The sequence below is a fragment of the Pinus tabuliformis genome, chromosome J (genome assembly GCF_031772625.1).
Source record: "Pinus tabuliformis cultivar Carrire ecotype Pingquan chromosome J, CPIR1, whole genome shotgun sequence".
In the NCBI taxonomy this organism is placed as follows: domain Eukaryota; kingdom Viridiplantae; phylum Streptophyta; class Pinopsida; order Pinales; family Pinaceae; genus Pinus; species Pinus tabuliformis.
Window position 1 is genome coordinate 269,417,691 of NC_142295.1, and position 9,560 is coordinate 269,427,250.

Sequence of the window (9,560 nt, forward strand, 5' to 3'; positions counted from 1 at the left end):
TGATCGAAAATCTCATGTATGCAGGTTGAAGAAGACTCTCTATGGGCTGAAGCAAGAACCTCGAGCATGGTATGAGAGGATCGATAGCTACTTGATGAAGTTGGGATTTGCTAGGAGTGAAGCCGACCCTAACCTCTACTTTAAGATTGAATATGACAAACCTCTCATACTGGTGTTGTATGTGGATGACCTCTTCCTAATAGGTGCAGACCCTCTCATTCACAAATGTAAGGGGGAGTTGGCTTCTGAATTTGAAATGAAGGACTTAGGATTAATGCACTATTTCCTAGGACTTGAAGTCTGGTAGAAGCCAAGGGAAATTTTCCTATCTTAAGGAAAATATGTGGTGAAGACATTGGAAAGATTCGGTATGGTAGACTGCAAGCCTATAACTACCCCGATGGAGCTTGACTTCAAGAAGTTAAGCGGTAGTGCTACTGGACCTGTTTTACGATATGCTACTGAGTATCAGCAACTCGTCGAAGCATTAATGTTCTTAGTGAACTCCCATCCAAATATATGCTTTGCAGTCAACACATTAAGTCAACATATGGTTGAACCTCATCACATACATTAGATTGGTGCCAAGAATCTATTAAGATATCTTCGTGGCACAATTACATATGGGTTAAGATACACTACCGGAGATGTGAGACTACTTGGATACACAGATGCTAAGTGAGCAGGCAATGTGGAGAGCACTTCTTAATGCTGGTTCTCTTTGGAATCTGCCTTGATATTCTGGATGAGCAGGAAGCAGAAGTCGGTGGCTCTAAGCACCACCAAGGTAGAAAACATTGCTACTAGTATGGCCTCCTGTGAGGCAGTCTGGTTGCGGAAGCTATTCAGTGAGCTGTTTCTACACATGATGAATACCACTATGATTCTCTGTGACAACCAAAGGTGGGATTCAATTATATAGGAATCTCATATTTGATGATTTCTCCAGCAAATAAACATCAAATGATGCCTTATCTAGGATATGGTAAATCAATGAGAAAGGAGGCTCCATCACATTGAGATCGATGTACAGGTCGCTGACATTTTAACAAAGCCCTGGGGAAAGATCAAATCTATGATTTTCCCGAACAACTTGGAGTCATTGAGAGACCCTTGTAAAAGGGTCTTGCATGTTGCATACATTGAGCTCTAGGAGCTCTGGGGACTTGCGGTTCTTACTGGAGAAACATACGACCACAGGGTGACTCACCCTCCCCTGGTGGTGTGCACTGAGACAAGATGATTCGCTCTCCTGTGGGACGGGATGATTCGCTCTCCTATGGGACAAGATGATTCGCTATCATGTGGACAAGATGATTCACTCTCTTATGAGACAAGATTATTTGCTCTCTTGTGGGACAAGATGATTCACTCTCTTGTGGACAGGATGATTCGCTCTCCTATGGACAAGATGATTCGCTCTATTGTGTAGCAGGATGATTAGTTCTCCTGTGAGGACAGGATTGATTAGTTCTCCTATTGAGGCATCCTACCCATGCAGTCTGGGACTCATGGGAAGTACCTCTCATCTGATCAATGAGCAGGGAAATGAGGATAGGGACCATAGTAGTACCGATGGATGCATCGGTGTATCTACCATACTCCCTATGCTAGGATGACCTTCATTGATCTGGGATCAATGATACTTCTCTGGGACCAGTGGTGGGAGTTTTACCCACTATGACACTAACTTAGGGTCGATTGAGACTGGTCTGGGACGAGTGGTACGCACTCTGAGACTGACTTTGAGTCAGTGGAGGATGATACTAGTCTGGGACCAGTGGTAGGAGTTGTACTCACTATGACACTGACTTCAGGTTGGTTGAGACTAGTCTGGGACCAGTGGTACATACTCTGAGACTAACTTTGATTCAGTATGATACATCCTCAATCATTTCTTCTTCTTCATAATTTGAACAAAAGCAGAGCAGAGTAGAATAGAACAGAGCAAAGCAGAATAGAACAGAGCAGAGCAGAGTAGTGCAAATCAGTACAGGGCAAAATAGAACAAAGCATAACAATGCATATCAGTATAGGGAAGAACAAGACAAAGTAGAACTGAGCAGGGCAAGGGTCAAGCTGTACAGGGCAGTTCATTTGATGGATGAATAGTAGCGACCAACAGACAGATTGCAGATGGAGTTCTCCCTAGTTGAGAGGGAGTTTTAAAATTGGCAACTAGGGCCAAAATCCATGTGGGTGATCTTATTCATAAATGATAATATTTTTATTATATTCCTCTCTTCGAGAGGTGTAGGATTGATCTAAAAATCATCCGATTCCGATAAGTATTTATGGAGATATGAATTTATTTTGATTATGTAATAATTATCAAGCTGACCTGCACTCATGTAGGCTTAGAAGCCCAACAGTCGCATCTATTCAATCATCAATAGTTGTGTATAAATACAGGAGGTCTTTTCCTTATTTTGACTTACTCATCTCATCACATCTCTCTCTCTCTTGCGCAGAAAAGAGGCTCTTCTCCTACTGCACAGAAAGAGACTCTTCTCTCACACATGTGGAAGGAAGGTGCAGAATTTAGGGCTGCAACTACAAAACCAAAGTTTGACGAGTGTTGACCATCAATTCTGCCTCTCAAAACTACTATGTAGGTGAATCTGGATCTCCTCTGAAGGCCTCATTTTTTGGTGGTGGAATCAAGTCGATCCGACAATTGGTTGGCAAGGTATTGTCTGCCCTAGTTTGGCTAATCTAGGGTTTGTTGTCGCTGATGTAAATATTATTTATGTACTATTTCTCTCTGTTGAATTATTTAAGATAAAGGAAGATTTGATCAAATGGTTTCCCCACATTAGGGTTTGTCCCTAGCTAGCCACCACATCTTGTGTCTCTTTTCTTGGCTTGTTTTCTGTCGATCGTTTAATGTTCTATCTGCACTTTACTTTATGTACATGTGATTGCTAATCTGTGGATAATAATAAGAAAGATAAGTAAATTGTTATAATCATAGAACATACCATAACTTAACAACAAGAGCTACATCAATAGGATAAGGAAGCGCAGCAGCAGTAGATACAGTAGGGGACGCATCATGTGCAGACAGATGAGGCAACACCCATACAAGTAGTTGATTCATTTGAACAGATGGCATCAAGCGAACATGGTGAACCATCGCAGGGGCAAGACTTTGCTCATGAGATAAAACAGGCACTTGAATAGTTGGATGCAAACATGGAGCAGTAGGAGTTGGAACAGGACATCAACCCCATGCCTCACCACAAAGAGGTTGACTCACCTGCTTCAATGCATCCAGATGATGAGCAAGTCTCAAATAACCAAGAAGGCACTTAGATCCTTGGTGGTCAGCCGGAAGCAGAGATGCACAACATCTCCTTTGACGAATCTCATCACAAAGTTGTGAAGTCTCACAGAGTACCGACTCCATAGGACCAAACATCCCCTACGCAACTTGAAGAACAAGTGATCATGACTAATGTGCACAAGCATCCAGCTGCTTTGTCGATGCAACTAGAGTGTATGCCGAATGTAGAAATTCTGATTGTAGATTAACCTGATAATGCAATATAACTAAAGCAAAATACCTTAATCTACTTCTACAATCAAACTTATGGAAGCTTAATAGATTTGAGCAAGATCAAGCAAAACACATATAACTAGAAGCAGAATCAATGCACATGAAACACAGAAGATTACTCTAGGGAAAGCCTCAACTACAAACCCCGCTATCTGTATTATCATACAAGTGGAAATATCTCAGGATTACACACAACTTTAGCTCTCATAGCTATCCAACTCTCAGTACAATCCCTCACACTGCTCATGGACAGAATAGACTGCTCATATGCCTTCTCCTCTGCCCTCCAAGCCTCCTATTTCCTTGTGCTATTTTCCCTGGGTGTTCCGGCTGTAACCTTGTGTTACACTGATCTCACACACTGCTCCAACACACTATAAAACTGCGCAAATCTCAAGGAATGAATTCCTTATGCATGCAAGATATTTTCTTATAGGAAAATTCTTGCAACTGATAGTACACTGTCCCTACCTTTAATCTCAACTGGTCCTTTGTCTGAACTGACATGGATGAGTTATCGATGAGAGAATCTTCAGTTATCTAGAGTACACTAGTTTGATGCATGCATGCATTAACTAACTGAACTCACAATTACTTCCTCAAAATGTTTGGAACTAATTTAACTGGACTTAACTTAGTTAACTGAGCTAACTAATTACAACTCAAATACAACTCATCCTTATCTCCTTAATCAAGGGATAATCTCCTTAATTTAAGGGATAACTGTTACATGACTTCACAAAGACTTCTAGCTTGAATTTCTCCAACTAATTAATCCAAGATGAATTAGTTAATTATTTTTCAAGCAACTGGTGAGACTAAATTCGAATTTTAATTCAAGGAAAAATTAAAATTGGAATATTTTGAATGCTATTTTTAGCATTTCTTGTTGTTATTCTCAACAATCCCTCTCAATAAGAAATGAATTCAACTCGATCCCGATCCTGAACCTTTGGAATTTTCTGCATGCAACACTTCTCTCTAGTGTTGTTGCTCTAGCAATCTCCAGAAATAAAAAAACATCCAACCTGAATCAGTATGATGCATCTGTCATCAAATTCTCTCACTAATATTGCCTTTGTCAACTAAAAACTCTGTGCTTCTGCTGACTCAGCCTTTCTACACAGTTGTGAATCCTTCTCTATGCTCTTTAGTATCTGATTGCTCTAGCCTCTATCACTTTGATCTCTGACTACATCAATCTCACTGATTCCTCCCACTACTATGTACTTTGGGCTCCCGTAGCAAGGTACGATCCATGAGATAAAACCTCTCAATGAACCCTACCCAATTTTAACCTTCTTGGGACTATCACTTCACATTGCCCCACCTCACACCTGGAGGTATGGCTGCATGTGATCCCTCTACTGACTTGGCTCGAAATTTCCCCCTATTGGAGGTCTCTACATAAGTGTATGCTTCCACTCAGTCTCCTCTCAGAATCTCCAATTGTGGCTCCTCCACAATTTTCTAAGACTTTTTCTGGGGCTGCATGTTGAGAGGTAATTTACTCTCCCTCTCAACCACCAAGTCTCTAACATTTTCCTTGCTCCTCAAGGCTTTGCATGCATCTTGGACCTCAAGAGCATATAGGTTCTTGACTCGTGAACCGATCTGTTTCACTTGTCTCGTGGTGATGTGTCTAAGGAAAACCTTTCCCTTACTGAAGAAAACATCGTAGCCTTTGTCCTCCAACATCGTGATCGATACCAAATTCGTCTTTAGTCCAGGCACATACTTCACATCTGTCAAGGTGATAAGAGATCCATGCTCCCTCTAAAAAGCAACCATGCCCACTCCTGAAACACTATACCTTTCATCGTTACCCATCTCTATGTGCATCTTGAGGTCTTTCTCCTCCAAGGTACTGAATAAACTTTCATCGCTGGTCATGTGGAATGAGGCTCCACTGTTAAGAAATCAACCACAACCCATCATTGATGACACCATGCATGCGATGAGGGTGAAGTCCATCTCGAACTGAGAGGCTAATGCCTCACCTTCAGATCCTTTCGAGGATCCCTTCTTGGACTTCTTTGATGGGTAATTAGTCACATAATGACCCATATCATGACAATTAAATCATCTCGCTTCAGATTTGTCAATCTTCTTCCCTCCATGAGAAGAACTCGATTTGGAATGGGAAGCCTTTCCTTTCCCTTTCCTTGCCTTACTTTCTAAGGCCATATTTTCTTCATCATCATGCTTAGATGAAGAACCATCTCTTGTGCTCCTCCTAATCTCCTCCTGCATCAAATCCGACCATAGTCGTTCCCAATCCAGCAGTTTCTCTCTTCCATTCACAGAGTCCTGGTAGCTATTCCAACTCTTTGGAAGAGCAAAGAGGGCAAGACTCACCATATCATCATCGGTTGTAGTTATTCCTACACTTCCAAGCTCATCTCTGTAGCTGGTGAGCTTTTTCAGATATGTAGAAATAGTATCACCCTTCTCCATCTTGATTTTCTGAAGCTTATCCTTGAGAACTAGTTTCCTCTGGTCGCTACTGTTTTGATATAGGTCCCTAAATGTCTTCCACATTGAAAATAGAGTCTCCTTCCCATGGAGACTCGAGACACTATGGTCTCGAACTCCCTCCAAAAGAATCTGTCTCACCTTCGCCACACACTTCTTCCATTCAGCCAATTCTTGTGCATTAGCTGCAGTTGGCTTGGGGATTTCTTGATCAATGCCATTGATGAACTTTGAATTATGATAAGAATTTGATTGTGTACCTGCAACCAAGAAATTCAAACTTCGAATTTCCCTTCTTAGTATATTGTTCACAGCTTCGATCACCTTTGCTCTGATACCATGTAGAAATTCTGACTGTAGATTAACCTGATAATGCAATATAACTAAAGAAAAACACTTTAATCTACTTCTACAATCAAACTTGCGAAAGCTTAATAGATTTGAGCAAGATCAAGGAGAACACATATAACCAGAAGCATAATCAATGCACATGAAACACAGAAGAATACTCTAGGGAAAGCCTCAGCTACAAATCCTGCTATCTGTATTATCATACAAGTGGAAATATCTCAGGATTACACACAGCTTTAGCTCTCACAGCTATCATCTCTCAGTACAATCCCTCATAATGCTCATAGATAGAATAGACTGCTCATACGCCTTCTCCTTTGCCCTCCAAGCCTCCTATTTCCTTGCATTGTTTTCCCTAGGTGTTCTAATTGTAACCTTGTGTGACACTGATCTCACACACTACTCCAACACACTATAAAACTGTGCAAATCTCAAGGAATGAATTTCTTCTGCATGCAAGAGATTTTCTTATAGGAAAATTCTAGCAACTGATAGTACATTGTCTCTGCCTTTAATCTCAACTGGGTCTTTGTCTGAACTTATATGCATGAGTTATCGATGAGAGAATCTTCAGTTATCTAGAGTACACTAGTTTGATGCATGCATGCATTAACTAACTGAACTCACAATTAGTTCCTCAAACTATTTGAAACTAATTTAATTGGACATAACTTAGTTAACTAAGATAACTAATTACAACTCATCCTTATCTCCTTAATCAAGGGATAATATTCTTAATTTAAGGGATAACTGTTGCATGACTTCACAAAGACTTATAGCTTGAACTCTCCAACTAATTAATCCAAGATTAATTAATTAATTTTTTTCAAGTAGCTGGTGAGACTAGATTCAAATTTTAATTATCAATTTTAATTCAAGGACCAATTAAAATTGGAATATTCTAAATGTTATTTTTAGCATTTCTATTTTTAGCATTTCTTGTTTCTATTCTCAACACCAAATCCACTAGCTCAAGTGTTCATTTCCTCATAGCTGAGAATGAGCAAATGGTGAAGGAACTATAGGTGGCCAAGAAAGGAGCAGACTTGGTGACAATGTCCACCTGAGCTGAACTGAAGAAGGCAATACTAGATGAAGTATTGTCCCTTGATACAATTATGCAAGCATTGTACTCCAAGTTTGGTACTGTGCACCAAGCAATCGTCCATCTCCATGGATGACAGTGCGATGTGAGAGAAGAGCATGCATCTTGAAGAACATACATGATGTCATTGATAACATGCAATCATGGATGATGAAGTACAAGGGATCCCCACTTCACTTGCCAAAGATCATGAGGGACAATGCGGTTGAGCTGCAAGCACGTATCCAGAGTTAGATCTGGAACTACGAAGACCTACCGCAACTCATCACTAACATACAGGCTTCCCATGTATGAGTATTCAAGAGCATGGATGTTATAGTGCACACTCATGTGATCCCATCACTTGGGACTCTCACATAGGCGAAGATGAAGAAGTAGGTCCGAGAGGAGCTTGACTCATACTTCGACGAGTTGATGCACATCGCCACCAACCCAGACCTGCCTATCAATGCAGACATCATGCACAAGTACATTGTTGGTTTGGCCACATTGAATACAATGAAGCACATGCTCTCAAACAAGTTGGAAAAAGGAGCCCAAGCAGTGTACCTGGATGCTATGGAGGCAAGGTTTAGGTTTCAAATAGATGTCATGGTGGAACACACGGACACTATCAATGACTACCAATCTTGGCGTCAATATGTTACTATTGATCAGCATGAGGATGTCTAGCAATTGGACTTCTATAGTTGTCTAAGTCAGAATGATGTCTAGTTTGGCTAGTTCAAGCCATTGTTCACATGGGTACATGTGCATTGTAATGTTGAGTCATGTCAAGTGTAAGTCAAATCAATTCTGAATAGTGGATGTAAGAGTCAGAGAGTAGGTGAAGAGTCATTAGGGTAGTTGAATGGTCACAAAGGGCAATGGCAAGTGTCACCCCACCTTTGCTATAAATAGTCCCTCATAACTCATTTTAAGGGCTATTGGTTAGCCAAGCTTCTATTAAGACTATCTTGAAGAAAGCTTGGACAATATTGTAACATGCCTTGGCTTCTCCACTACACAGAGCTAGTTCATCTCTTTAGAGGAGCAGGCAGATGAGGCTGTAACATTTCACTGATGGGGCTAGCAGGTTTACATGTATGTATTGTATGATTGGAACTTACACTTCTTTATATAATAAGATCCAGCACATTTTCATGCATATGTTGTTATTGTAGTTGGATTGTTCCGGTTGCCTTAATGATATATGTTGTTTAATTTACGTATTTATGTATGAACTGATTCGTATGCAATTATAAGAATCTTGTTGCAAATACGTTGTTGGTTTAACCATCACTTTGGATTAATAGTTGTTCTACTTTCCAACTTGTGATGCATCTTCGCTCGTGTGTTCCCTTGCCAGCTAAGTACTGATACAGGTTGTCAAGGGGTTCACTCATCTAACCCCCTTTGTGTTAGAACCTTTCATGTGTCTACCCTGACTTACTGCAATGGTCACACCCTTGCTACTGACAAAGTTATCTTACTTACCTCTGTGTGACATCACGGTTAAGGCATTACCTTACGACCCACTATTGGGACTCCTACACCAAATGGTCTGAGGTCTAATTGGGACTTCTTACCGGGGAGATCCCCTTGACATGTTGGCTGGTCCAACACCATCAACACTTAGTCATGCATGTTGCCCCACCATCTGGTCTCTTCCTGAAGAAAGAAATCCTTCGAGCTTTCCTGGCACGTCTTCTCATATCCCCGTTACCTCTGTCACTAAATCCATCCCTTTTATGAATCCCTCAAACATTGTTCCTCCCCTCTCCCTTCTTATTGGCATCCCTCCCTCTTATTTTTCTTCTCTTGACCTAAGGTTCCAACAAACCTTTCTTCCTTCATTTGAGTCAATTGTTAACCAAGTGAGCACAGGCCCTAAATCAATTGGGTTTAATGATCCTCTTTGCTTACTGGAACCCCTCCCTCTACCTCTATCCCCCCCCTTCTTCTTCCCCTCCCCTTCCAACAATGTCATTATCCCACCTTCTAATCCCATCCCAGAAATCGATCATGGATCTATTATCCCTCTCTTGAATCCCTATCATATCCCACCCCCCTAGTAGGTGATCTCAAAGG